A 27,341-nucleotide genomic window follows, 5' to 3' on the forward strand; every position below is an offset into this window, starting at 1 on the left:
TTTCCTTTCCTATCACTGCTGATTACAAAGATATTTGCATGTAAATAGAAGTTTTCTTCAGTGTAATCAGCAGACTGTTTCTTCAGTTTGCTATGCATGTTCTCACCAAGGATTCTTTTTCCCTCAGTAATCAGTTCAAATTTCACAGACACTGGGTTATGACATCATCAAATAATCCAAGATTAGAAGTAGTCGTGAGATCACAAAGGGGAAAATACTTTTTGTACAGATGTCTCAACAATCTGCAATAATGGTCACTCTGAAGTATGACAAATTCTGATAGTTTAATGAGGCTTAGTCTACCATAAGATGTGCAATCAATATACTAATAGGTAGATCTGATGCCCTAGCCAAGACAGTAACTGCACTATTATTCTCAATGAGTAGTTTATTCAAATTTACTTTTCTTCTTTACACCTGTTATAGAACTTAACTGTACTCTCCTATGGAATTTATCTTTTTAGAAAAACATATGTGTCATTCTCTTACTCTAGTAAACTAATGATAAAATTTATCTAGTATAATTTAAGCATAGTTATTATTTTAATACCCAAAGGCATCTAGCTGAGTATCTGGCCCCTAATAAGTGATAAAATAATTCCTTGAAGATTAAGTTAACACAGCTATGTAATATAAAACAGCTCAGTGGCTCAGTATAATTTAATGTGATACCTATTTTCTCACATGAAACAATACATGTAAGCAATTAAAGGCTAGTTATCCCATAAACATAAAATGTACTTATAGGGATAAAGAGAAAACAGTAAGTCTTTTGGCAAATGAACTGACATGTGTAGCTTAACTATGGATCCACTTTTCTTCAATTTATATATAGATTTTTCAGAAAAGCCACAGTGAGGACATTGGCATTAAAAATAACAGTTAAAAAAATTTCAGGACTATAAAATAAGGATGATTATAACATGAACAGTATATACTATTAAAAAAATGATGATGGCTTCCTCCTATTTTTTAAGAAACCAAATTCTTATATTTGAGCAGCTTCAAAACCAAAACATTATTTTAAATTACCTCCCACCAACTTTAAATGACCAGACCTGATTCTCTTACCATTACTATCAATTCCAATGCCCAACTGCTCAATTGACATCATCTAGATTTGAGTATATAAGAGGCACTTCAAATATGAGATACCCTCCTTCAACACACAGAATCCTCAATACATACACAAATGTGTTCTCCTGCTAAAATTATCACCATAAACTCAGTTCCTGGTACTAAAAATACAAGAGCTGTCCTTGATTCTTGTCTTACCTCTCATTTCTAATCTACTGTGGAGAGCAAGATCAATGCAAATAGCATTGGTCCAATCAAGATAGTATACAGTATATGAAGCAAGTGGAATCACTCATGTCAACCAAGATGTCTGTCAGTCATCCATGACACTTTGGTTTAAGAGGGAAGCAACCTAAGTCAAAATGGACACATCTGGCAAAGAGACATACCAAAGATATCTGTACATGTGGTCAGAACAACCTTGTCTGCAGAACGAGAACACCCATAGATAGACTCCTGAGGAAATTCTATACTTGCCAGCAGGGGCATCAAGCACAACAGCCATGTCTTGCCCATAGACTCTTGAGAAAATTCCCCACTTGGCACCAGAGGTGCCAAGACCCAGGAGGGTGTCATACCCCACTTTCATGGTACAACTGAGGCAGGTTTCAGACCACTGCTGAGACAGCTGAGCTCCACACACCAAAGTGCTGCTCTATGCCACACTGATCTCCTGTGTCATTGACTGCCAGAGGCTCTGCCCTACTGGACTGAAGACTTCGTCTGCCCTGTTACACACCTGGCTCCTGAGATCCCTCTTTACAAGATACAGACAACTCCCTTGCCTACTGTGCTGTCTCCTGGACCTGCAGACTGAGACTCTGGGACTTGGGTTCATTTTCCCCCATTGATTGCTGTGTGTGTGTTATATTTCTCTTAGATTGTTAGAGTGTGAGTAAGATATTAAAGTATATTGATGTTCTGCTTTGAGTGAACCTGCATCAATAAAAGCTGAATGACTAGCATAGTTACCTTGTATAACTCTTGTCAATTCCTTGGTGCTGGGCTGCTCAGCATGCAGCTAGCTGAGCAGTTGCACAGCTGGCTTATGGGAAAGACTATCATGAACACACGCTTGTGAAATTTACCAAAATATGGTATTGGTATATGAAAAATACATATTCATACATATCACAATTCTATTCATTTCTGTCTCTACTGCCAGCCTATTAGTCTAGTCACTATAACAAAACCCTAACAAAATTTTCCAGGTTGAATTATTTTGGGTAGTTTCCATTTTCTTCTTGCTCAGGTGTATGTTATAAATTTAATAATGTATGTATTTATTCATTTTAATGACATTTTTATTAAAATAAATTATGTCACATAAAATGGATACATAGATGCATAACAGAAAAAGAGATTTGCCAAATGCACATGTGACTAGTTGTCATGTTTGCCCATGGTGTATTAGTGGTTATAGAGAAAGATCTGAGTTTTAAAATAAAACTCTTTGAGTATTAAATGTGTATGAAGGGGTATGAGAAAGCAGCTTCTCTGGATTTTTTAAGTAACATCTTTACACATCTTTCATTAATCCCACTGATGTTGATTGCTGTGTAATCTACATAGAGAAAGGAAATGATTCATAGTCTTTATGAGTGCTTGCATCCATTTTTTAAAATCTTAATTGTCAGCAGAATTAGGTATTCTCTGCAGCTGGCTCTTGGTCCTGTGTGGCAGATCTTGCAACCTAAAAAGAAACCATGGCTTTGAGATCTGATAAAATGGAGACATACCTGACTATTATTGAATAATATCTCTCTCTTACTTTTTTCCAGTTTCCTTCCTTTCTGTCTTTCATCCCTTCCTTCTTCCATTCTTGTTAATAAACATTGACCTAGCACCTCATTAAATGAGAAGACCTATGCCAAGCAATGAGTATAAAGAGATCTCAAGGATTTCTAGTTTGGTAGAGAAATCATATAGGGGGATATTCAGCATGTTAAGAGATAAACAAGATTAGCTCTGCCTATAAAATGTCAGGGAAAGCTTCAAAAGAAGAGGAAGCATTCGAGTTCAATTTGACCCATCAAAGGAGGTTATCTCCCTGAGATACATGACAGGATTTCATGAATATTCTTTTTTCAATTATTACTTTTCCATTCTAAGTAATTTATTATCCTGGGAGATCTTCAATATTTCTTTTATGAGAATTAAGTTTCAAATTAAATATAAGAAAAATATAGCAATTTAATTCAATAAAATTCTTGTGTCTGTTGTTTTAGGAAATGATGGTGTTACAGACTAATAATGTTGATGCCCTGCAATCTAAAAACTTAGTCTCTCTTGTAACATGCCAGTAACTTTATAAGTTGGTAGACTGTAATAAATTTTATTACAAAATCATAAGCAGCACTATGAAAACACAGAGAAAACCAATTTCAATTCAAGGAATAAGGTAAACTTTACAAAAAGATGATAAATTTAGTTCTTGGTACATTGGCTGTACTTTGGCAAGTGCATATATATACAAGGGAGGGATTTCTCAGGCCTTGAGTACATGTTGAATAAAGGCATGGAGATGAGCTTAAATTGCATATATATTTACGGCTTTGTCAGTAGAGAAAAGAACAAGAGAAAAAAATGAATCCAGTTTTGTGAAGTCTGGAGCTTAGGAAACAAGGAGAAGAATTTTTCAGAAAAAAATACCAATACAAATTAGGTATAAATGTGAATATTTAGGAAGAACTCAAACTTGCAACAAATTATACTGTTATTTTTTTAAGAATTTTTAAAAATATTTTATTTATTTAGTTTTTTAGAGAGGGAAGGGAGGGAGAAAGAGAGAGAGAGAGAGAAACATCAATGTGTGATTGCTGGGGATCTGGCCTGCAACCCAGGTATGTGCCCTGACTAGGAATCAAATCTGTGATGCTTTGGTTTGCAGCCTGCACTCAATCCACTGAGCTATGTCATCCAGGGATAAATTATACAGTTTTTGAAAAAGTGATACATACCATTATTAAAGAAAAATTATATTGGACAGATTAAAAACAGCAAGGAATACTTTATTCAAGAGCAATGTCATAGGGAAAAGATTGCACTCAACTCTACTGAATACAAAAGGGAGGAGGATATTTAAACTCTGGGGTGAGTTGTGACATTATTAGAGGACACTAGGGGAGAAGTAGGTCAATGTGACAGGCCAAGGAATTTGCTAATTATTGTTTATGGAAGTTAGGTATCTACTCTTTCACAGAGTCAGGGCCTTATTTTTCCTGATTTTTATATTTCAAAGGACTACCTCCTATTTCTCCTTGAGAAAGGAATTTTTAGGTATAGAAGATTTATGTTCAAAGAGGGGCAGAAAGAATTTACTATTGCAAAATTTCTAAAGTTTCTAAATGTGCTAAAAAAAGAGGGAGCTCAGGGGACCACTCTACTCTCCCTCATTCCTCACCACCAGAGGACTCCCTTTCTAAAGTAAGTGCCCTGAAACTGTCTAAAGTTTAGTAAAGCTAACAAGAATGTCAATGACATCTTAGTCACCTCAAAATCATCATATCAAGAAAATAACATTTATTTTAGCTAAATGTTGTATACTTGTGCATATTACCGTTCTCTTCTACAAGCATTCGATGCATTATCTTTGATTATATCTCTACCTGTTAATAATTTCATAATATCATCCTTTATAGAAAGAATTTAGTTTTTCCCTTACCAAAGTGCATTATGCCAGTGAAGTAAGCAAATCAGAGAAAGACAAATACCATATGATCTCACTCATATGTGGACTCTTATGAACAAAATGGAGTTATGAGAGAAATGGAGACAGACTCATAGATGGCCGCTAGTGGTGGAGGGAGGTGAGGAAGTGGAGGGATTGAGCAAAAAGGAAAAAAAATTCTGGACATGGACAACCGTGTGGGGATTACCGAGGGGAGAGGGGTATTAGGGGACTAAATGGTAATGGAAATAAACACAATAAAGAATAAATTAAAAAACAATTATATGAAAATAAGTGTAATAGCAACCCAAAAAGAGAGGAGATTATATCAGAGAAGCTACCCAAAGCATGCTTGTTTAATATCATTATGTCTGATATTAATACAAATATAATATAATGACCTTCTGAAAGGTCATTTAAAAATACTATGCTCTGTATTCCATAGAATAAAATACAGGGCCCAGCAGAGGTAACACCTGCTTGAGTGTTGGTAGGGTAATAATACATAGTTTTAATTTGAACATTTCACCTAAAGTGTCACATGGTGTGCTTGAGTGTGACTTTATGTTACAGAATCACATGCTTATGATTTTGGAATAAAAGATTTTGGAATAAGAAAGGGTGTTATTTGTCCAGGACCCTGTATATTAAAACTTCTAATCATTTGTAGCCAATAGACAGAATCTCAGATCTGGCCCACAACTTAAGACACAGGACTTCCCCCCCCTCCACCCCTACCTTAATGAATTACAAGTGCTTAAAATAATTATTTTCTATTCATAGTTTTAGAGAATTCTGGAGTCATTCTCTGTTTGAAATACTGTGCTCTTCAAATAATGTCAAATATCTTTAATATTTTAGTATTGAATGTCTTCAATACATATTTCCTCCAAAAAAGAAATAAAAATAAGTTATTATTAATTTAATTTTTCTGTGATTTATAACTCATTGGCAATGTCAAGGAAATTTCAAAATGGTTTTCAAATGTAAAGCAATTGCTCTTAATATATTTCATATATGAGCTATAAAATGTTAGAATTTTAGGTTTTCTTCTGTAGTAACTAATCCTGAGGTAGTAACATTCATTCAACAATTCACCAAAAATAACCTTGTTGTAGTTGTGTATTCTGAGTTTTATGTTTTTTTGCCAACGTCAGTATTCATACCAATAAAGGTGATAAGAATCGGTATGATGTGATGAGGCAAAGCCGACTCAGTCCAGTGAAACATCATGAACAGGCAGAGTCCGGCAGAGTCCGTTTTGGCTCCTGGGTGGTGCACAGCCCGAGCAGCAGTTTGCAGAGCACTGGTGAAATGTGAGGAAGACTGGACAGACAAGGACCAGGCATGCATACAGTTTGTTCATAAAGCTAGATGCTTACAGTATGCTCATACAGTTAAACTTAAAAAAGAATATCTAAGATAAAGAGCTGAAAGTTATCAGGCTATTTATGGAGGGACAGTGATATCACTTAATTAGCTTTTTTCAGAATATGAATAAATTGCCAAGTTGAAATAACTCCAGATTTTTTTAAAAGGACTGATTTTATAACTGAAAAAATCTTTGAAAACTCTCATTCTAGAGAAATCATTACAAATATATGTATGATAGATAATATTCCTATTTTGCAGAGCAAATAGCAGAAAATGAATCAAATAGAAGAAACAAAAGAGGAAATTTAATTGAATACTAATCTAGGAGTTAGCTTAAACAGAGAGCCATTGCTGCCTCTATTCTTTACATATGTGCTGGGCAACGTTCTGAAGTAGAGAGTAAAACAACAGGTGTACTACATGCCATCTAATGGACCTCGCATTTCAGTACTTGAATAGGTAAAATGCTACCAGGAGAACACGGCTGGAAAAGACCCACAGAAGGACTTGAAATAATATAAAAAATTGCCTTTAATGTCACTGAGGTAATTATTTTTCTCATGAAATAAATGCTGTACTTTGCTAGTAAAAGGAAAGGTTGACACTGTTTGTCTTGTTCATTGTTAAACATGATTTATCGCAGTTTATTTATGAGAGGCTTACATTTTATTGTCATATTTTTACCATGATTTATTCAGAAAAAAAAACAATTTTACTTTTTAAATTAAAAGTAGTGTACAATCATACTCCTCTGTAACATATTAAAATTCACAGCATTAAACTTGGAAATAATTAAAGTTCAGCTTTCTTTTATTCTCTAACCAAACTACTCAAAGGAAAAAATGAGAGGCTAAGAGTGAAATGACTTCACATTTGTATGTCATACACTCTCAGAAAAAGGAATGACAGGCAGTATTTTAACCATATTCATATTCATCGTGGTTTGAGTTATCATATCTTCATGGCTTATACTTATAATTTAGTATTACATAGAAAATGAAAATCATTCTTTTTCAAATTATGTTCATATAAAAGAACTTGTACTTCTAATCAAAGAGGGAATAGGCTCCCAAAATATGTAAAAAGAAAAGCTACCTTTGGGTTGTATGAACCCTTTGTATCCACTTGCTGTTGTCCAGTTGTGAGGCATGTTCTCCTATACTTAGCTTGAGATAATTTATAAGTTGTTTATTCAGGAAGATTTTAGGTCTGTAACTTTTATTTTACATTGTGAAACTCATATTTTTTCCAAGGGTACAGAATCTGGAATACTAATATTTCGTAAGCTCAGATGATGTATAGTATAAAATTAAAATCACATGTTATGTTAAAGATGTCAAATATAAAACAGATGTACCCAATTCCTTCTCCACAGGAAGTACCATAAAGTAGTAATGGTGCCATTGGTCCATGAATTGATATAGCATTCCAGAAGGGCCAGTTTGGCTTCAGGTATGGACAATTGAAATGTAGTTACTTGTATCCAGCAATCTCATGTCTATGAGTTTACCATAAGGCAATAGTTAGATGCATTTTTCAAATATTTATATAAGACCATTCAGCTCAACATTTTAAAGATATCAAAGTATTGAATAAGCCCTGGCTGGCGTAGCTCAGTGGATTGAGCGCAGGCTGGGAACCAAAGTGTCCCAGGTTCGATTCCCAGCCAGGGTACATACCTGGGTTGCAGGCCATAACCCCCAGCAACCACATATTGATGTTTCTTTCTCTCTTTCTATCTCCCTCCCTTCCCTCTCTAAAAATAAATAAAACCTTAAAAAAATTTATACTCTATGGTTGAGTGAAATTAAGGCCAATTAAATATTTTCAGTTCAATATATTTAATTGATTATCTGCCCTCTTTGTACTTTCTCCACCAAAACCCCACCTATTATGATGGGGAGATTTAAAAAAATTATTTAAGCATGAAAAGATAAAATAGTGGAGATAAAAAGCTGGGAAACATATGCAAATGATTACTAACACAGATAACTGTAAAATACAAAAAAATATATAAGCTCAGAAAGTCTAAGGAATTAGAGGAATGGTGCAATAAACACACTAACAAAAGAAAATAATAATAATGTTCTAGGGTGGGGATATATAACACATGACAGAAATGAGGGAACTTTCCAGAGAAATAGTGAAAAAATATTGGGAGGTGATAACTTGGTGAGGAACCAATCCACACCAGAGCAGAAACACATACAGCTATAGAAGAAAGAAAAGACAGAATTCATGGACTAATGTATCACTGGAATATTCTGAAAAGAGTTTTATACATCAACAAAGAGTGTGGGAATAAATTAATGATAGATACTTAAAAACATAAGCATATAAAATATTTGACAAGTATTTACTTTGGTACAATAAAAAGAGTGTACAGAAAAGGAAAGAAAATCAAAATACAGTGCATTATATATGAGTAGAAAATAATTAATACAGAATCACCAGAATATAAATGCTGAGTCAATTTGGTATAGCCAAATCTGACTACATTGATAGAATGAACTAATGGCAAGTAAGTTTGTGGGCATATGTGTATTGGGAATCTGGAGGGTAAAGAAGCTAAATCTTTAGTTTCCATGGTAGGATGACAAAAAGATGCTATCTGAAATCAAAAAGTAAAGTATTTGCATTAAAAAAAATTTATCTAGGAAATATGGCAGGAGAGCAGATAGGCAACTGAAAGATATGAAAGTGGTTGCCCATGTAAAATGGACACAAGAGTAAGATAAGGAGGCTACTGTAGGAAGTCTGCCCAGAAAGTATCCAGCCACATAATATGAAAAACAGAGACATTTATTAAAGAAGATACAAGATAAAAGAAACATTGTGCATAGGACAATGATGCCTCAGTCCACTTCAAAGTAGGCACCTTGGGATCTCACACAGTTCTAATAATTGGCATCAGGTATGCCACCATATTTTCCTGAATCTTGTTAACAGCTTAAAATATCTCCCCTTTCAAAGGTGATTTTAGTTTTGGGAAAAGCTAGAAATCTCAGAGTACTAAACATGAGCTGTAGGGAGGCTGAGTCATCTGGGTAATTTGATCTTTCATCAAAAAATTGCATGAGATGCAACACACAGATGAGTGCATTGTTATGATGAAGCTTCCAATCATCAGTTGCCCACAGTTGTGGCCTTCTGAATCATCTGAATTATTTCCACGGAAGGATGTTCGAGTTTAATGCAAAATTTGATGCAGATTCATTGCTCAACTCTCTCAGTCATTTTGAATGTGACAGCCACACAGTACACATGCTCATCAAAAGCATCTACTGACTAGTACAGTGAAGTGCTCATTATTCACACATGCACATTCCAGTCCACTCTCCTTGGCTACTAGGTCTGTCTTTTTCCATACAACCTTGTAGAACATTGGTAAGTCTAAGGTGTACAATGTGGTGATTTTTAACACATATACAGTGCAAATTTTTTAAAAAATTTCATGAGGTTCTTTATATCTTTATTTTTTCTTCGTGGATAATGTGCTTGGTGTTATACCTAAAAGCACACTGCTTAACTCCTGGTTGTGAGGACTATCTTTTAAATTTTTTGTAGTTTTACACTTATATTTATGTGATTCAGTTAAATTTTGTATATACTCTGAGGTTTAGGTTGAAGTTTGTTTTGGTGCATAAAGACATCCAATTGACCCAACACCAATTTTTACACGCATTCTCCTTTCTCCACTGAATAACCCTAACAACCTTGTAGAAATCATGTGGCTATTTTTTTTGTCTGTAGTCTAGTTCTGTATATTCTATTCCATTGATCTCTGTATGTGATTTATTCCTTTATCAATACTATACTATCTTTATTACTATACCTATATAGTGAATCATAAAATTCATTTATATGATCCCTGTAGTTTATTCTTTTTCAAAACTGAATTAGCTATTTGAGGTCCCCCACCTTCCTAATTAAATTTTAGAATCAGCTTTTATATATCTAAAAAAATCTTATTGGAATTTTTAAATCTCTACACTTAAAAAATCTTACTAAAATTCTTATAGTAATATAAGAATGCATATACTAACTGTCAATGCTATCCTGCTCATTGAAACCTGCCACCAATCTGGAGCAATCTTTCTCTTTATTTTGAATGTTCCTGCCATCCATGTATGAGGGCCAGATTCAGATGTTGTTGCAAAAAAAAATGAATAATGGAAAAATGTTCACAAATCCTTGCTGACTGGGAGGATAACATTTAAAACAACAGTTCTAATTTTATAAATATCTTTATAAATATATGAATATGTGAGTACATAGGCACATGCAAAATATTATAAATATTTATAAGTAATGTGGACATACTTTAAAAGTAAATGCAGTAAAATATAAATAAAATACTTTACTTTTGATATTACTATTAAATATTAAAACATTTAAATATTAATCATTGCTACTTCTAAAGAGAGAAATTATAAGTGTATTTTTTTTTCAATTTGCTCTTTGTACATCTCTAACTATTTTATTGTGGGGGAGCTTTGCCCGCAGAGCCCCCCATCTGCCACAGATGAGAATAAGTCTACCAAGACATGATCTGCTTGGGGAGGAAAGGTGACTGATCTCTCAGAGGGTAAGGACCAAGAGCCTTTTCCTCAATGGGCTTTTATTGGGTTCATTACAGGTAAAGAATACAGGTAAAAGCTCATTAATCATTGTCAGGCAGTAAGGATCAAACAATAGATAACAAAGAACTCTGAGGGCTTATTCTGAGTCAGGGTCAGATAGCTAAAGAGCACTAAAACTTCTGAGGAACAAACTCACTTCTTGCTTGGATGCTTATCATTGAATTGAGAGCATTCTAAACAAAGCGGTTTTCACAGGATTTTACATATTCTTTCTTAGGCCTGATTGCCTGGGAAATCTGCCCTTTCCAGCACAGGGCTGCACCGGCCTTCTGTCATTGTTTCAGGCTTAATGTATTGTCTCAGGCTTAAGTCAGGCAGGGGAAGTAAGGCAACCAAGAGATTAGGAGACTTCTTGCAGACAGAATGAGGACTTGGGCTTTGTCAAAGCTGAGGGGTTAGGGTCCATCACCCTCTTTTGCTGTAACCCCTCAAGTCTTTCCTTGGGGGCCCCCCACGTGATTGTACCTGTCTTAGGTAGTTCCCCCCTTGGGAAATCCTACCCATCCTTGGCTAACCAACCAAGCATTGTGGGCCAGTTATGAAAAAAGGAGCAGAAGCGGTGCTCCTGCCACAGAGGTAAGCTTTGTCTCCTTAATAGCTTCTGATCCAAAGGTCACCCACTCAGCCTTAGCCATGGGGTGTTACAGCTTCTAAAACCAGGCAGGGCAGTTCCCAACATCTTATAATTTAGAAATGCTTTAATTTATAATTTTATAATGTTCATTTATAAGCAGACAAATGATATAAATCTGGAATATAAAATTAAAATTTTTTAGATTGAAAGGTGAAATATTTAATTCAGCAAACAACTATGCTATAACTCAATACTGTATTATATTACTTGGTATTATGCATATTGTATAAATGTCTTAATTTTATGGCCTTGGTGATGCTAATGAAATTAAGAAGTGGAGCAAAAAGAAATGTAGGGCAAGAGTTTTTAAAATTTTGATTTTAAATATTCTGCTTTTGTTGCATTCATACAATCCTGAACTTATGAATATCTCACAAAGGTTAAAATAAAACAGAAAAACTCTTTACAAATTTTAGAGAGTAGAAATTGTATAGAAATGTTAGATATAAATGTAGCAGGGAAAAAGCCCATGATTTCAAACAAAAGGATTACAGTTGATTCTGTTTTAATAGATAGCCATAGGATTTTGGCAAAGTTAACTAAGCCACATTTCCATTAGAAGTTAATAATTTAGAAAATAAACCCCACTCTAGCTATTGCATATGAGTATTGTAAGGAATGTATAAAATAATGTGTGAAAGTTACTTGAAAAATGTTATACGAACCTAATAATACTTGTTTTAACAATGCAACTATTATTGCAGGAAAGCAAAGAATACAATAAATTGATTACATTGAAAACTCAAAACAAATAATTAAGTGTACAAGGAAAGGCAAATACTAAATAACTGACTTTCTTTTCTTTGTGCATAACTAATATCTCTTACTCATGTAAGACTAATAGTCATTAACAAATTAGTTAACTTCCCCCTCATGGCTTGAAAAACACAGACCATTTGATCAAGGATTTCATTAGACTTTAAATTATTTTTATTGTAGCATATCATATCATCAAGTCAACATAAATAGTTCAAAATAAACTACATCTACTCAGATAGGATCTGAATCCATATTTATTCATAATTCATCTTCATTAAATTATTAATATGTTAGTCTATACAAATATAATTTGTATACTTGGTATAACAGCAGTAAATATAACTAATGAACAGAATGATTAAAAAGTTTATAATAATGAGTGCAGTTAAGTAACACTTATCTCTGTTTCCTGGTAGACAAAGTTAAAAAATTAATTATCACTATGCATTTTTTTCCAACAAAAATCACGTGTGGCACTACACTGGTTTCTTCAGTCTCTCATAATCAAAGAATGTTCTGCTAGACTTTTAAAAATATGCAACTAAAGTCTTAAATTTCTCTTTCTACTGAAAACATGTTGTCAAGAATGACAAGAATCTCCTTTTTGCAAACTGACATGGGTGTAGACAGGTAGTGTAGAGAAAAAGAAAACTTCCATCGTTTTGTACCTTGCACTGTCTTCTCTTAAGAGCACTTGATGTTAGTTTCTTGGTTAACCTTTCTGGGCCCAATCTAACCCAAAACTCCTTCAGAGGACTGAAAGTGACTTTGGTAGAGAACCATTGATTCTTTACATCCTATTTTAGACTTAATAACCCTAATAATTTCGAGAGGCCTGAAGTAGTTTCTTCAATTGTTTGTGGTCAATCATGCACAAATCTATACATGGCTCATTTTCTACATAATGAACAGGGTCAGATTAAGATATCTAAGTGCCCTAAGCACCAAATATATATATATATATATCTTTGTACTGCATAACATTAGAAAGTAAGTGCTAATTGCCAAAATGTACTTGAAGAAATACCACTTAATTTCTCTCATGCATTTCTTAGCATGTTTTGAAACATCAGTTGTCAAATTCTTTTATGTATTTTCTAATTTGTATGCCAATTCTTAACTAGCAAAAAGTGCTTATTATATGTAATGGGTAAAGCTACCTGGATTATATTAGACTCATTATATGTATATGTCTGTTAACTCCTCCATGCATTTTTTACTCTATCAACCTATGCTTTCATGCTACCTTATGCTATGACAACAATTATTTTTTTAAAAAAAGGTTTGAACACAGTATGGAGAATCTATTTGTAGTAAATGAATACTTTTTCTTTCATAAACAAATCTGCTAAGACAGGCATTTGACATATTGATAAGAGATATCTTTGTCAAAGTATTTAATCATGTCAGTGTTAAATCATGCACAGTACTAATCATTGGATCAGTACACTTTAATGTAGAAACATAAAGATTTCTCAATTCAATTTACTTAAAATTTCCCACCATTTCTAACCAAATTTATTTCTTCTGTCACAACTTTTATCTAAAAATGGAAAAGAAAATATCTCCTAAACTTTGTTTAAGAGTTATATACTATGCCCCTTGCTTTTAAGAGCCATATTACTGGAAAAATTACAATATATTTTGACTGATCTTACTTTTAGATGTAGAGTCCACATATCATTTAATAATACCAAAAGATTTCCTGCTTTCAAAGCTTGAATTTTAGATATTAGCTAATTAATTATGTATGTCTGATAAGACATGATTTTTATCACCTTTTACTATGTACTACCTGCATAGAACTCATCTGACACATATATTCTGAAATGTTTTAATACCTTGGAATTATTACATGGCTAATGTTTGATTCAATTTAGTGTGTACTGAGAAATATGTGCTATTACTTTCAGTCTGTTCACTTTTCAACCAAAGAAAAAGTGGGAAACAATTGTCTGCAAAATACTTACTGGCTATCCAATTGTTACCATTAAACAGGCAGTGGGAGTGTCCAGCAATCTCCCCTCATTAGCTAAGAAGGCAGCAGGGGGAGGTTCTTACACTAGGCACATAAAAAGCTAGCAAGATAATTGAGTAGAAAAAGTCTCCCCACATTAGATTGGGGGTATGACCAGGAAAAGGCAGGCACATGTGCAATAGAAGTCAAAATGGTGCAGTGAACAATGTTGTACTGAAGAGGCCTGGCAGTCTAGTCTGGGGAAAGAAGGAATGGTTGGGAGGTGGACCCTCCCAAAGTGCTTGAAAATTGGGAAAGTTGATTGGTCATTTCAAGAAAGCACTTGTTCCATCCCAAACCCAATCTAATATAATCCAGGGGAACAAAGAAGCGTACTCTCTTGCCTACCCAGTGATGCACCCACCCATGTGTTCACATGCTGTCTTGCTCCAGAGCACAGACCATGTGGCCCTGGCAGCTGGATGGTCCATGGCCATGCAGGCTCCACACTGCATCCAGGGGAGAACCTGAAATGAACAGCAGCTAGGAACAAGTCAAGCTACCTGAATGGGGGCTAAGACTGTTTAGCAGCTGTCTGTGGGTTACAAAGGACTGTACCTTAAAATGGAGCAGGAATTCTGGATAATGACTTTGTTTTGGCTTTGCTGAGGACACAGTTGGACTGTTTGCCATGGAAGAAAGAGGAGATAGTCTATGAGGTGGGAGTTCATCATTCTCCCAGGTCACATGTCACCTGAGTAAAACTGCTTTCCTTTTGCACCAGCATCTACCTCACAAGTTTGGGTTTTGTGGTGATAGGCAACCAAACCTCCATTGCTGTTCGGTTACACTCTGACTTAAGAATTGAGAATAAACTTAGACAGAATGAAGATTTATGTTTTCCCAAATAATGTATTAGGTATCTGTTGTAGTTTCAAATATCAAATGCAAAGTACATAAATTTTTCTATTGGAAAACATATCAGCATATTGATCATGAATATACAAACAATGTCATTTTTAAAGAGAGGAAAATACAGCCAACATTTATTTAATTTCAGTGTCTAATTTAACTGTTTTTATTATCATAGCTAATATTTACTAAACTGGTCACAGTGTTGGGTACTTTACTTGTTATAATTTTGCATAATGTTAACAACAATTCCATAATAGTGTTAGTAGGTTGGATTGTTATCCCCTTTGTACAGATGAAGTAACTGAGACTTATAAAGATAAAGTAGTTTGTCCAAGATCACTCAGGTCAAAAGTAGGGTAGGGGGGTCATTCTAGAAGTCTTACCTGAGTATGCCTCATTCATTCTTAACACATATACTTTCCTGGGAGTTGGAAAGAGAGGTATCTAATTGGCATGTTATTACAAAAGTTATATTTCCCTGAAAGATTTACTAATCTCTCCAATATGATAACCACTAGCTACAAATATCTGTTTAATATTGAAATTAAAATGTGTTTTAAGTGCTTCAAGTGAATACTTGAAGTTGAGATGTGCTTTAAATACATTAAATTTCAAAAATTTATTATGAAAAAAGTAAAAAATATCAGCAATTCATTTAAAATATATTGAAACAAAAATATGTTTTAAATATTTTATTTATTCATTTTTAGAGAGAAGGGAAGGGAGGAAGAAAGAGGGGGAGAGAAACACTGATGTGAGAGCACCAGTTGAATGCTGCTCACCACACCCTGACTGGGGACTGACCACACAGCTCAGGCATGTGCCCTGACTGGGAATGGAACAGGAAACCTTTTGCTGTGCGAGACTGTGCCCAACCAACTGAGCCACACCACTCAGGACAAAGTAAAAATATTTTGCATATATATCGTATTAGTAAAATGTACTAGTAAAATTAAGTTAATTAGTACACTCGATATTTTGGAAGCTGATTTTTACTATTAAGTTGTGTTAAAGAACAAAATTTGAAGATCAAATTGGGTTCATGAATCAGGCAGCATCCCATCTAGCAACTAGAAGGGCTCTCTGAGTTATTGTACAAAATGGAAGTCTTTTTTGTTTGTTTGCTTTGTTTTGTTTTAAATGGGAAGAAGGGTGGAACAAGGGAGCTATTAACAAAAGAAAAGAAAGGTTTATTTTTAGATGACTTATTTTGGGGGGGAAGGAAGGGCAAGAGGTTTTATTATGCAATTGCCCCTGCTTTCTTTAGGAATGGAGAGGGCCTAAGTGACTGATGACCTCACTGGGATTCAATAGAAAATTCCAGATGGGTTGATTATGATTATCTTTCTGGAAAAGAACAAAACAGCAATTAGGTCAAATATTATATCTAGGTTTGGTTTTAGAAGCTTTAGTACAAGTGACACCATATTGGGCCACTAATCTTCATATATCTTCATATATATATGTGTGTGTGTGTGTGTATACACATACATGCATACATATACACATACATAAAGTCTTTACATATATTTTTGTATTCTGTACATTTTGAAGAATTTATTTATCTATTTTTAGAGAGACGGAAAGGAATGGGGAAGAGGAAGAGATACATCAGTCTGAAAGAGAAACACATCAATCTCTTGATTCTCTCACACCCCTACCAAGAAACCGGGCCCACAACTCAGGCCTGGACCTTGACTGGGAATCAAACTGGGGACCTTTTAGTTTGTAGGATGATGCCCAAACCACTGAACTAGACAGTCAGGATTTTTTGTACATTTTGGCTTGTTTTCAATAACTTAAATTTTTACAGTGCTAAAAATATGCCTCCTATTTAATTTTAAATAATTTATTTGCCAGCTTGAAATATTTAATACAAGATGGCACATGTCTCTGTGACAAACTGACCTACTGGCCTTTATTCTCGGTGATGGTAATCTCATGATTGTATTTGGGCAATCCCTTTCTTAAACAACCATGTGTAACCAATCATAACAATCACATTTTCCCTAACAGTAATTTGTTTGCATACAGATCAATGATGCAGTGCCATCCCACCACCAAAAAAAAAGAAAAAAGAAAAAAGAAAAAGAAAAAAGAAAAATTAAGAGAAAGTTTGTTGAGAGTATTCTGGAACATTTTTTTAAATATAAAAACAGATTACTATGTGGGGGTGGAATTCCTCTCCATGGACTGAATATTTCCCTCAGATATGATGCCTGGAACTGTGCCAAACAGTCCTCTGCATCGTGATGAGAACAGCTAACTTGACACTGAGAGAAGGAAGGAACCTGGGTTCCTGAGGCTATTTACTTTCTTCTTTTTTATTTATTCATTTATTTGTTATTTTATTTATTCTTTATAAATGTATGCATTTTCATACATTTCCAAAATGAAGCTTAATATTGAGCAGTTTTATATAGTGACTACTATTATTTAAAAAATTGTAGAGTCAGAATACACTGTAAACTTTTTTTAAATGTAAGATCATCTCATTCAGAGATTTTTGTTATCCTTAATAACTGGACATTTTATAGTTTTATCCTAAATACCCTGCATCCTAAAAATTTATAGGTTCTGATTATATCTAAAGTTATAATTATATATATATTTTATTGTATAATTTCCTAATAATTATATGTATTGTATTTTTATTGTGTTTCTCTGCCATTGAGTTTGGATTTTTTTTCTTTATACAGATGTGCTGTTTTTAGCCTACTTAAATTATACAAATAAAATGCATATTTAAGGGCTTAAAATAAATATTTTAAAACAATTAATATAGAATTAGAATGACATGATTCTAGGGTTGAAGAACTGTAGGAGATATATACTCTAAAGCCTTCTCTTTTATAACAAGTTATCACAGAGTGGACTATAGATCTAGTATAGAAATATTTGAAAGGAAAATAGCTGCTGATATACTCAACTTGAATATTTTCTTATAAAACAATGATATAAATTTGACTATCTTTCTGTTTTAAATTTCCTAGACTATTACAAATTCTAAGATCATATACCCATATTCAGGATTCTGTGATTAAATGTGAACTATTGCTTCAAGTCTATGCAATCTAACTTCTTTGGAACTCATATTGTTACAGAACACAACAAGGGGGGCCTGGGACGATATACTATTATTGAAAGAAGGCCCCGGGTCCGTTTTGTCCGCTGCCCTAGGAAAGATGTCTCTCAATGCCAGAGATTCGTGAAAAGGAAAGGAAATGTTTATTTAATGCTATACAAACTTCAAGTAATAACCTAATGTCTTTATCAAAAATCCTAAAGTCCCTTAAAGCACCCACAAACAGACACAGTCCTTCGTTCCTTCCCCCTTTGCCCAGTCCAGAGTACCGTATCTCAGGAAAGGAAAACGAAGTCCATGGCTCAGACAGTCCTCTGGTTCTTAGTTAGTCCTCCATCTCGACTGGGAGACCTCCCTGGGTTCCCGGCACCCTCGGCTGAGTCACCGGGATCTCTGCTAAAACCAGGTGGTGGTTCCCCCTTCTAAAGCTGTGGGGGTCCCCACTCTGTCCAGGCCTCGTGGTTCTCCCTCTCAGGGCTGCAGGAAGGGGAGAGTCCCCACTCTGCCAAAGCCGAGTGGTTCTCTCTCTCTCAGGGCTGCACATGGCTCTATCTCTGCTAAAGCAGCATGGTTCTCTCCCTCAATGGCTGAGGTCCTTCCTATTCTACTAAAGCTGCATGGTTCTCTCCCCCCAGGGCTGCGCATGGCTCTCCTTCTCAAAGCAGCATGGTTCTCCTTCCTAAAGCACCACGGTTCTCTCCTCAGGGATGCAGGAGTCTCCACTCTGCTAAAGACGCATGGTTCTCCTTCTCAGGGCTGCGCATGGTTCACCTTCTCAGGGCTGCAGGAAGGAGGAGAGTCCCCACTCTGCCAAAGCCGCGTGGTTCTCTCTCTCAGGGCTGTGGGAAGGGGAGAGTCCCCACTCTGCCAAAGCTGCGTGGTTCTCTCTCTCAGGGCTGCGGGAAGGGGAGAGTCCTCACTCTGCCAAAGCCGCGTGGTTCTCTCTCCTAAAGCAGCATGGTTCTCCCTCCTAAAGCAGCATGGTTCTCTCTGGGATGCAGGAGTCTCCACTCCTTCAAAGCCGCGTGGTTCTCTCCCTAAAGCAGCACGGTTCTCCTTCTCAGGGCTGCGCATGGCTCTCCATCTCAGGGCTACGCATGGTTCTCTTTTCAATGGCCGTGATCCTCTCTGCACCTCCACAGCCACATGGTTCTCTCTCCTCAGGGCTGCACATGGCTCTCCTTCTCAAAGCAGCATGGTTCTTCTTCCTAAAGCACCACGGTTCTCTCTCTCCAATGGCCGCCAAGTCTGGGTTTTAAATCCCCGCGGCCAATCTTCCTCTGCAGCCTCATTTCTGACTCCTCCCACACTCGGCTTCACCTGCCAGAATTCGTATCCTTCCAGCTTTACTGGGCTGCCATCATGAGTCTGGGCAGGTGTGGCCCCATGTCCTGGAGCCAATCTTCTCTGAGCTCCCATGCAGGCAGGCGCTGTAGCTTGGGGGATCTGCCCCCAGTCATGTCTTGGTGGGGAAGTTACTTCCATTCCCCTGGCTCAGGGCATGGCCACAGCTATTTAACATATCTAAGCGACCAGCTAAAGGCTATAGATATGTTAAATGACCACGCCAGAGGGTAGCTGCAAGGCTGTTGCTATGCAAAACAGCTCTCAGTGGTCCTGCTCCATTTGTCCCTTCCCCCAACCCACACCCTGGGTGGGGGGATGGAGACATCTTAAAATCTCCTGGACACCTTGAGTTCTGGACCCCATTTCAAATGCCCATTTGGGGTTCCCCCCTCTTGGCTGCACCCTGTAACAATATCTATCTGCTTAACATAGATAAGTTTCACAATATCCACTGTTCTCTTCTTTACCTGGAATTCCCTCTCTTTCCACATAGGCAGAACTGGAGTGCTCAGTCTGGGTCCTTAATGTTTTTTATGTATTAACATAATTCCTGAGCCAGGCTCTTTAGATGTGAACAGTTTTTTCAGGACAGGCTGGAAGAGATACGATAATAAGAATGAATATAGAATCTACCTGTTATTGTAATTAATAAGTGAAGAAATCAAAATGAAATACTTGGACTCTGAACAGAAATGGTTTGTTGGTTGAGGAAAGTTTGCATGATGGATGGCAATGATATACTGCTTCCCTATGACCAGTTTACTCCTCTCCATTTAAAAGCTGTTATATATTCCATGTCATGAATTTTGATGTCTGTCCCTCAAACCCTTAACCAGTTCCAGCCTGTGATCATAGTTTTACCTTATGTGCAAAGGGTATCAATCTTTTTTTACTTATTTGTTATTAATAAAAGTAACATTTTATGGTTACAAAGTGAGCTGTAACATGTACGATATACATACCCAATAAGATTGATATAGATATGGTAGTTGAAAAAGAAGTAATGAGTATTCTCCATACTCTGCTTTTATCAGAATTACTTGCACAAATAATTATGTTGATTTAGGAAATCATACATTTCCCAAAAATTACAACTCCAAGGCATTAACTGTAGATGCCACTCAGGAAAGCATGCTGTAAAATATGAAAGAACCCCCTAAACTGACCACATATCTTCTGTTCTTATATAGCATCTTATCTACTCTTATTCTATAGTTTCCAAAAACTCAAATTTAATCTCGTTTTTTGTCCTTATGATATTTCACCTTTTTAAAAATATTTTCATAATGAAGCTCAAACTCTACATCATTAAATCAAGAGCTGTATTAACCTGACCCCTATAATAATTCTAGCACCATTTTTCAAAAATTCCACTCCCTGAACTCTGTACTCTGCCAGTTTCAATGATGGTTAGGTGTCTGACACCCCATGACCTGTCACCTTTGTACCAATCATAGCAATCACATTTTCCTTACAATAATTTGTTTGCGCACAGGTCAATGATGCAGTGAAATCCCCCCTCCAAGAAAAAAAAAGAAAAAGAAAAATTAAGAGAAAGTTTGTTGACAGCAAATTTGTAACAGTTTCCCAATCCTGGTTGTCCACGGTTACGTCCTATTTATTTTTTCAGACTCACATGTGACATCAGTTCCTTTACAATGCTTTCTCTGAAATGTTTTATCCAGAATATTTGTTCCTTTTATTTGTACTAAGAGCACCTTCTACTGCCATATGTACTTATCATACTTGAGTTCAGGAGAGAGTTCAAAGAATAGCCATTTACTAATTTGGGGGAAAATACTGATATTTAAATATTTTGAGGGTATTATTATTTCCAGTAGCACAGTCATCCTGGGAAGAATTATTTGATCAATAATGTTTAGTTATGCATGTGTGGGACATGCAGACTAACCAAATAAGTCATTAAGTCAGAAATTTTGTACTAGATTATATTCTTATAAATCAATGCTTGTACCAAGAGCAGTTACAAATTTTGACAACACAGTTGCATGAAAGCCTGGGGGAAGGTTATAACGGAATTTTGGGCATTATAAAACCTGCCCTTTTTTTCCCTCATTTCTAGAGGACTGAATGCTTAATGGGATGAGGTGGTCCAATCTTCATGAGATTCCTTGAATCCCTGAAAGGAAAATTTTCAAGCCTACCATACCACTCTTAGATCCAATTTCATTAGACCGTCTCTGGTGGCTTGAGATAACTGATAACAGTGAGCCAGGATGACAACTATGGGCACAGGAGCTTCTAAAGGAGAATTCCCCACAGAAAAGGAAGAAGTCTGGATGAGTGTTCTGATTGCTGAGGTCCAGCCTTTCCGGCACCATAAGTATATCATGCAGAACATGATGAAGTGTATCAATATGTAAAAACAGGGAGAGTTGCGTCATGAAACTAAGATACATTAGACCACAGGTGGCAAACACAAGGACCGAGAGCCAAATCTGACCCTCTACCTTGTTTTATCCAGCCTGGCACTTTGTTTCTACCTGGCAGCAGCGCCAAGCTCCTTGCCTAGAGTTAAGGAGTAGTTAACATTTATACAGTCCTAAAATTACACTGAGCCCTTTGAAGGCAACCACAAGGCTGATGTGGCCCCTGGTGAAAATGAGTTTGACACCCCTGTCTTAGGCTCTGAGGCCAATTTGGTTAAAGTACAAATAGCAGCCAATGGCTCCTACAGGGTTGTTCAGATTTAACTCCCCACGTATGAATGATAGCTCTTTTCTCATGTAAATTTCAAACAGCCCAGAACTGATCTTTAAATAGGACAAATAGGAATGAAACACTCAAACATAAATAATAACCTGTGTTTTAATCTCTGGTTTCTGTGACAGTCAGAGGAGCTTGCACTCATCTTCTTGGGCTGCCAAGGGGGCAGTCTCAGCTCTGGTTCCAGAAGCATAGTATGGGAAGCAGCTGGTCACCATTAGGTCTTATTCTCTTGGTTTTATCTTGAGTACATAGTTTTTTTCAATAAATCACAGTTGTATTGATGTGAACACCAAAAAGAGTTCTAATTTGTTTTTTTCTTTTTTTAAAATTAGGCCTGTAAACATTCTTTAATAAAGAATTTTAAAATGAATTTTCTATGTACTCTATTATAGTAAGAAGGAATCATCTTTGCAATGACATGATAGTATAATATGGATTTTTAAAGAAGACTATAATTATATTACGTTGATGAAAATGAAACCTAAATACTACTACATAAAATACATTTATAAATTATAAAATATATACTCTACTTAGAAAAAATTTAAAAATATATACATTGACAATTGTTGGGAACTGCCCTGCCTGGTATCAGAAGCTGAAACCCCTGCCTAGGCTAAGGGAATGCCCTTGGAACCATAAACCAGCAAGGAGACAAAAGCTTATCTCCCTGGCAGGAGCGCTGCTTCTGCTGCTTCATTCATAACTGAACCCCAAAGCTTGGTTGGTTAGCCAAAGATGGGTAAAATTCCCCAAGGGGGGAACGATCTAAGACAGGCACAATCACATGGGAGGCCCCCCAAAAAAGGACTTTGGGGGCTACAGCAAAAGGGGGTGATGAACCCTTGCTCCTCAGCTTTGACATAGCCTGAGTCCTCATCATCTGGGAGAAAATCTCCTTGTCTCTTGGTTGCCTTAGTTCCCTTGCTCCACCTAAGCCTGAAACAATGACAGGGTGGTGCAGCTCTGTGCTGAAAAGGGTGGGTTCCCCTGGTGATCAGGCCTAAGAAAGAATATGTAAAATCCTGTGATACCTGCTTTGTTTAGAATGCTCTCAGTTGAATGAGAAGGATCCAAGGAGGAAGTTAGTTTGTTCCTCAAAGTTTTACAGCTCTTTGATCCTGACTCAAAATAGGCCCTCAGACTTCCTTGTTATCTACTGTTTGATCCTTACTTCCTAGCAATGAGTAATGAGCTTTTACCTGAATTCTTATGCAAACGAAACCAATAAAAAGACTCTCCAGAGGGGGAACGGCGTGATCTCCCCACCACCTGTGCTCTCCCCACCAGGGAGGGTGGCCAAGCGGCGCCCTCCAGGAGAGAGGGTGGCCAAGGCACTCCCCACGTGAGGAGTGGCCCTGCTGTTCCTATTCCCCTACAGGACCTGGTTGTCTCTGTATGTTTTTCTCGAGTTTCGACGAGCCATCCACAGCGTTCCGTGATCACTGATGGCCGGTGAACTACGCATTACACAATTAAGAAAATATACCAAATAATGTAGAAAATAGAATGTGGAATAAATGGCATGAAAAAGCAATTCTTGTAGCTTCTGTTCCAAGACTGAAATATGATCCATCACTTATAAATTTAAAAATGTTTAAAATCCCATTTGCATCATCTCCTTTTGACTTACAAAGTAGATAAAGAAAAGTGAGACTCAGGGGCCTAATTTTATAAAGCTTGTATACTTCTCTAGGTATGTGGAAGTAAAAATATGGTCTCTTCCTGCTCAGTAGTTTCTGAATTTTTCAGTTGTTTTGTTGAACACAGATTGCTAACAAAACAAATTACACTTAACTTTTTAAACATAACAAATATTAAAAAATGTGTACCTAGATATTTGAACCAAGAACTTCTAAGCTGGAAATGGGTGTCTTCTCTCACAGATTGCAGGTCTGGAAAACTCTCTTTTCTACATCTTGCAATAATTATTAAAGCCCAAGTACTAAAGCACCTCACAGTACACTGTATACTACTCCTCAACTAATATGCACTCAAATAAGCTGCAATTATTATGTCCTTTTAATGAAAGCAATTGGTTTTTAATCTTCTAATAAAGCATTTATTAAACCTTGCTGTCTGTCATTCTTCAGGCACAGCAAATTATTCTGTTTTGCATTATTATAAAGCTGTAGTTAAATAGTTGATCTCATTTTCTCTTCTCACAACAGTTCTTTGTTGTAGACAAGAGAAAAAAGTGACTAAATCATCTCATTCTAAATCTTAAGACCCAGATATCAAGCTATAATGCCAAAGCACTTTAGAAAAGATCATAATTTCCTATAAAGTTCCCTTCAAGTCACAGTGGTAATGCTTAATTTTAAAACTATCCAATAGTTTTGTAGTTTGGGAAGTGTTTTTATCATAAAGCTTAAATATTATTTAACACATTTTAGGTTGTAGATTATAATGTATAATGAAAGAAATATCTTCATAACTTCTGAGATGGTATAACGGTTAGATACAAGCCAAGTATTGACTCAAATCCCAGCTACTTCACTTATTGGCTGTATAATTAGGAGGATTTATTTAATTCTTAAATTTTATCTTTCTCTTTCAAAGGTGTTTAGAATAACTACAATGTATTATAAGAATTACAGGAGGCAGTCATGCAACCTTTTAGCATATGACTTATCCCCTTAACTATTACTCCTGCAGTGCTGGCATCTGCGTGGCCATTTAGCCTGACATAAATTGTGAAACAATAATCACAGCAGTTAACATCTGAGTATCTGAGCTCACTTCCACACTTTGGCTTAGATTGTAAGAGTGGTATAGCATATTGACTAATACTGTAAGCCCTAACGATGTCAAAGCTTCTTGTTCAATTCCTGACTTTTTCATTTATAAGATGACTGATTAGGGTAATTACTTAATCTACCTATGGCTCAGTTTTTGCATCTGTAAAACTAAGGTTTTACCTTCTGATAATACCAGAAATTAATTTATAAGGTGGTGAGGCTTCAATATGGTAATCTTATGCAAAATGCTTAGCAGCATGTCTAAATTCAGGTGGTTACTCATGTAAAAGTTAGCTTTTATTATAGATATTTTTGTACATAATGGCATTAATTTTTTTTGCATGATGTCAAAATTTAACATTAGGTATAATGCTATAGCTTTGCCCTCCATGGATGGAAAATATGAGAAAGAAAATTGGATAAGTGCTACAAAGAAATTCTTATTAAATTTTCTTCAGACATAAATGGCTTTCTATACCACTGACAAAAATATTGTGAATATACTATTATGCTTATAATTCATAAACCATGTGCAACCAGTGACAGTATTATGGGTATAATTTTAATTTGTATTTCCATAGCCCTATAAAACTTAGAAGGTTTATTCATACACAAAATTTTATTTAATATTCACAAAAAATATAAGATAGTTTTACTTAATCTAGTTTACTGATAAGAAATCTAAAGTTCCACAAGATTAAATAATTTAATGAGGGTTAAACAAACAGTAAATGGAAGAGCTTGGATGTAAACCCAGGTCTTCTGACACTCAGAATAGTAACTTTTTTCTATAATCTTAAAGAAAACATATTTTTAGGGATAGATGTTACTTTTTATAACAGGAGTAAAATCCCCAAGTAATGACTCTATTAAGCTAAAAAATCCCCACAAACAAAGTGAATCAAAATACACAACTATCGAACAAAAATGTTCTAAAACAAAGCCATGCAATGTCTCCAAAAAATATAAAACATTTTTCTAAGAATTATTTTTGTTTGTTTTTCTTCTTAAGATGAAAAATATTTATAAGCAGAAAAAATTATTTGTACTATAAAAACAGACCATGTGGTCCATTTGGCTCTGCCACAAAACCTCACATTCTAGTAAGCCACTTAATTTATAGACTTAGAAGGAAAGCTTTATTTGCTTGTGCCATAGATGAGAAATCTAGCCTGTCACTTTTAAGGAAAATAAATACAGAGATGTCAATGAATATTCCATGTTCAGATGAGAAATGAATGACAACTTTTAAAATAACTCAAAAAACAAAGCTACTTGGAACACTTTTTTGTTGACTTCCCATTTAAAATAAAACTTTCTCCTGAATAATTGTGTTTGTATGCATATATATCTCCTCAATATATAGATTTTTTTTCTTCAGAGGAGGTCAAGCTATAGTCAATATATGGTGAAATTAATCAAGTATCTCAATTATTGTGTCTGATTGAATTTTAATGGAGCTAATAATATAGTTTGACAACTTGCTGAATTACTGTCATATATATCATACAATCTCTTCTCATCATATATGACAGAAAGTTAAATGCTGTAACTTATGGGGAACTGTAGGCGTTGGGAGTTGGGTATGTTATGAAAGCCAAAAGACAAGCACTACAGGAAAGGTAGGAACTCTGTTCTTACATGTGACCTCTGAAAATAATTCACAAAGAACACTCACAGGCAATTTTACATAGCCTCTTTCTTGTAGCCAAAATAGCAGCTACTTACTTAAACAAGTGATAGAAATGATAGATGATAGATAGATAGATAGATAGATAGATGATAGGTAGATAGATAGATAGATAAGGCAGACAAGACAGGTAATGTTTTTTTCTTAATATTATTACTTGAATTTTACCCCAATTTGAGGACCTGGTTTCTAGCAACGTAGTTCAACTACTCCAGTCCAAAATTTATTAATACTATAAATATTTATATATGACTGGCCTGGAAAAGTGTGATATTTAATAAATTATATTGCAGGATGCACAGCTTGATCATTTTTAGAAGCCTGCTATTTACCTCTGATGAGGCCATTGCCTAGTGTGCAGTGTGCCATGGCTGTGGTCTTCTCCTTGGGTCCATCCAAAGACCTGCCCTGGTCCGCTGAGGGCCCTTGATGGCATGGCAGTGCATGTATTACAGAGACCCTCACCATATGATGCTGACACAGGAAAAGGACTTTATTGTTTATAATTTTGTAAATTCTGCTAAATTCTAAATGTTAACAAGTCAAAAAGAAAAGAAAATCTGGTGTTAAATGCTAATATTATTTTTTAAAAGATAGTGTATGATTACTCACTCTATACAAAATCTTACAAAGTTTTCTGTCAACCTGGAAGTAAGAGTTTGATATCATGGCCATTTCACTATTATTTTTTGGTAATTTGTCCATCTGAATGGCATACA

This window comes from Phyllostomus hastatus, unplaced genomic scaffold (genome assembly GCF_019186645.2).
Source record: "Phyllostomus hastatus isolate PE091 unplaced genomic scaffold, TTU_PhHast_1.1 phas_scaffold_93, whole genome shotgun sequence".
Lineage (NCBI taxonomy): Eukaryota > Metazoa > Chordata > Mammalia > Chiroptera > Phyllostomidae > Phyllostomus > Phyllostomus hastatus.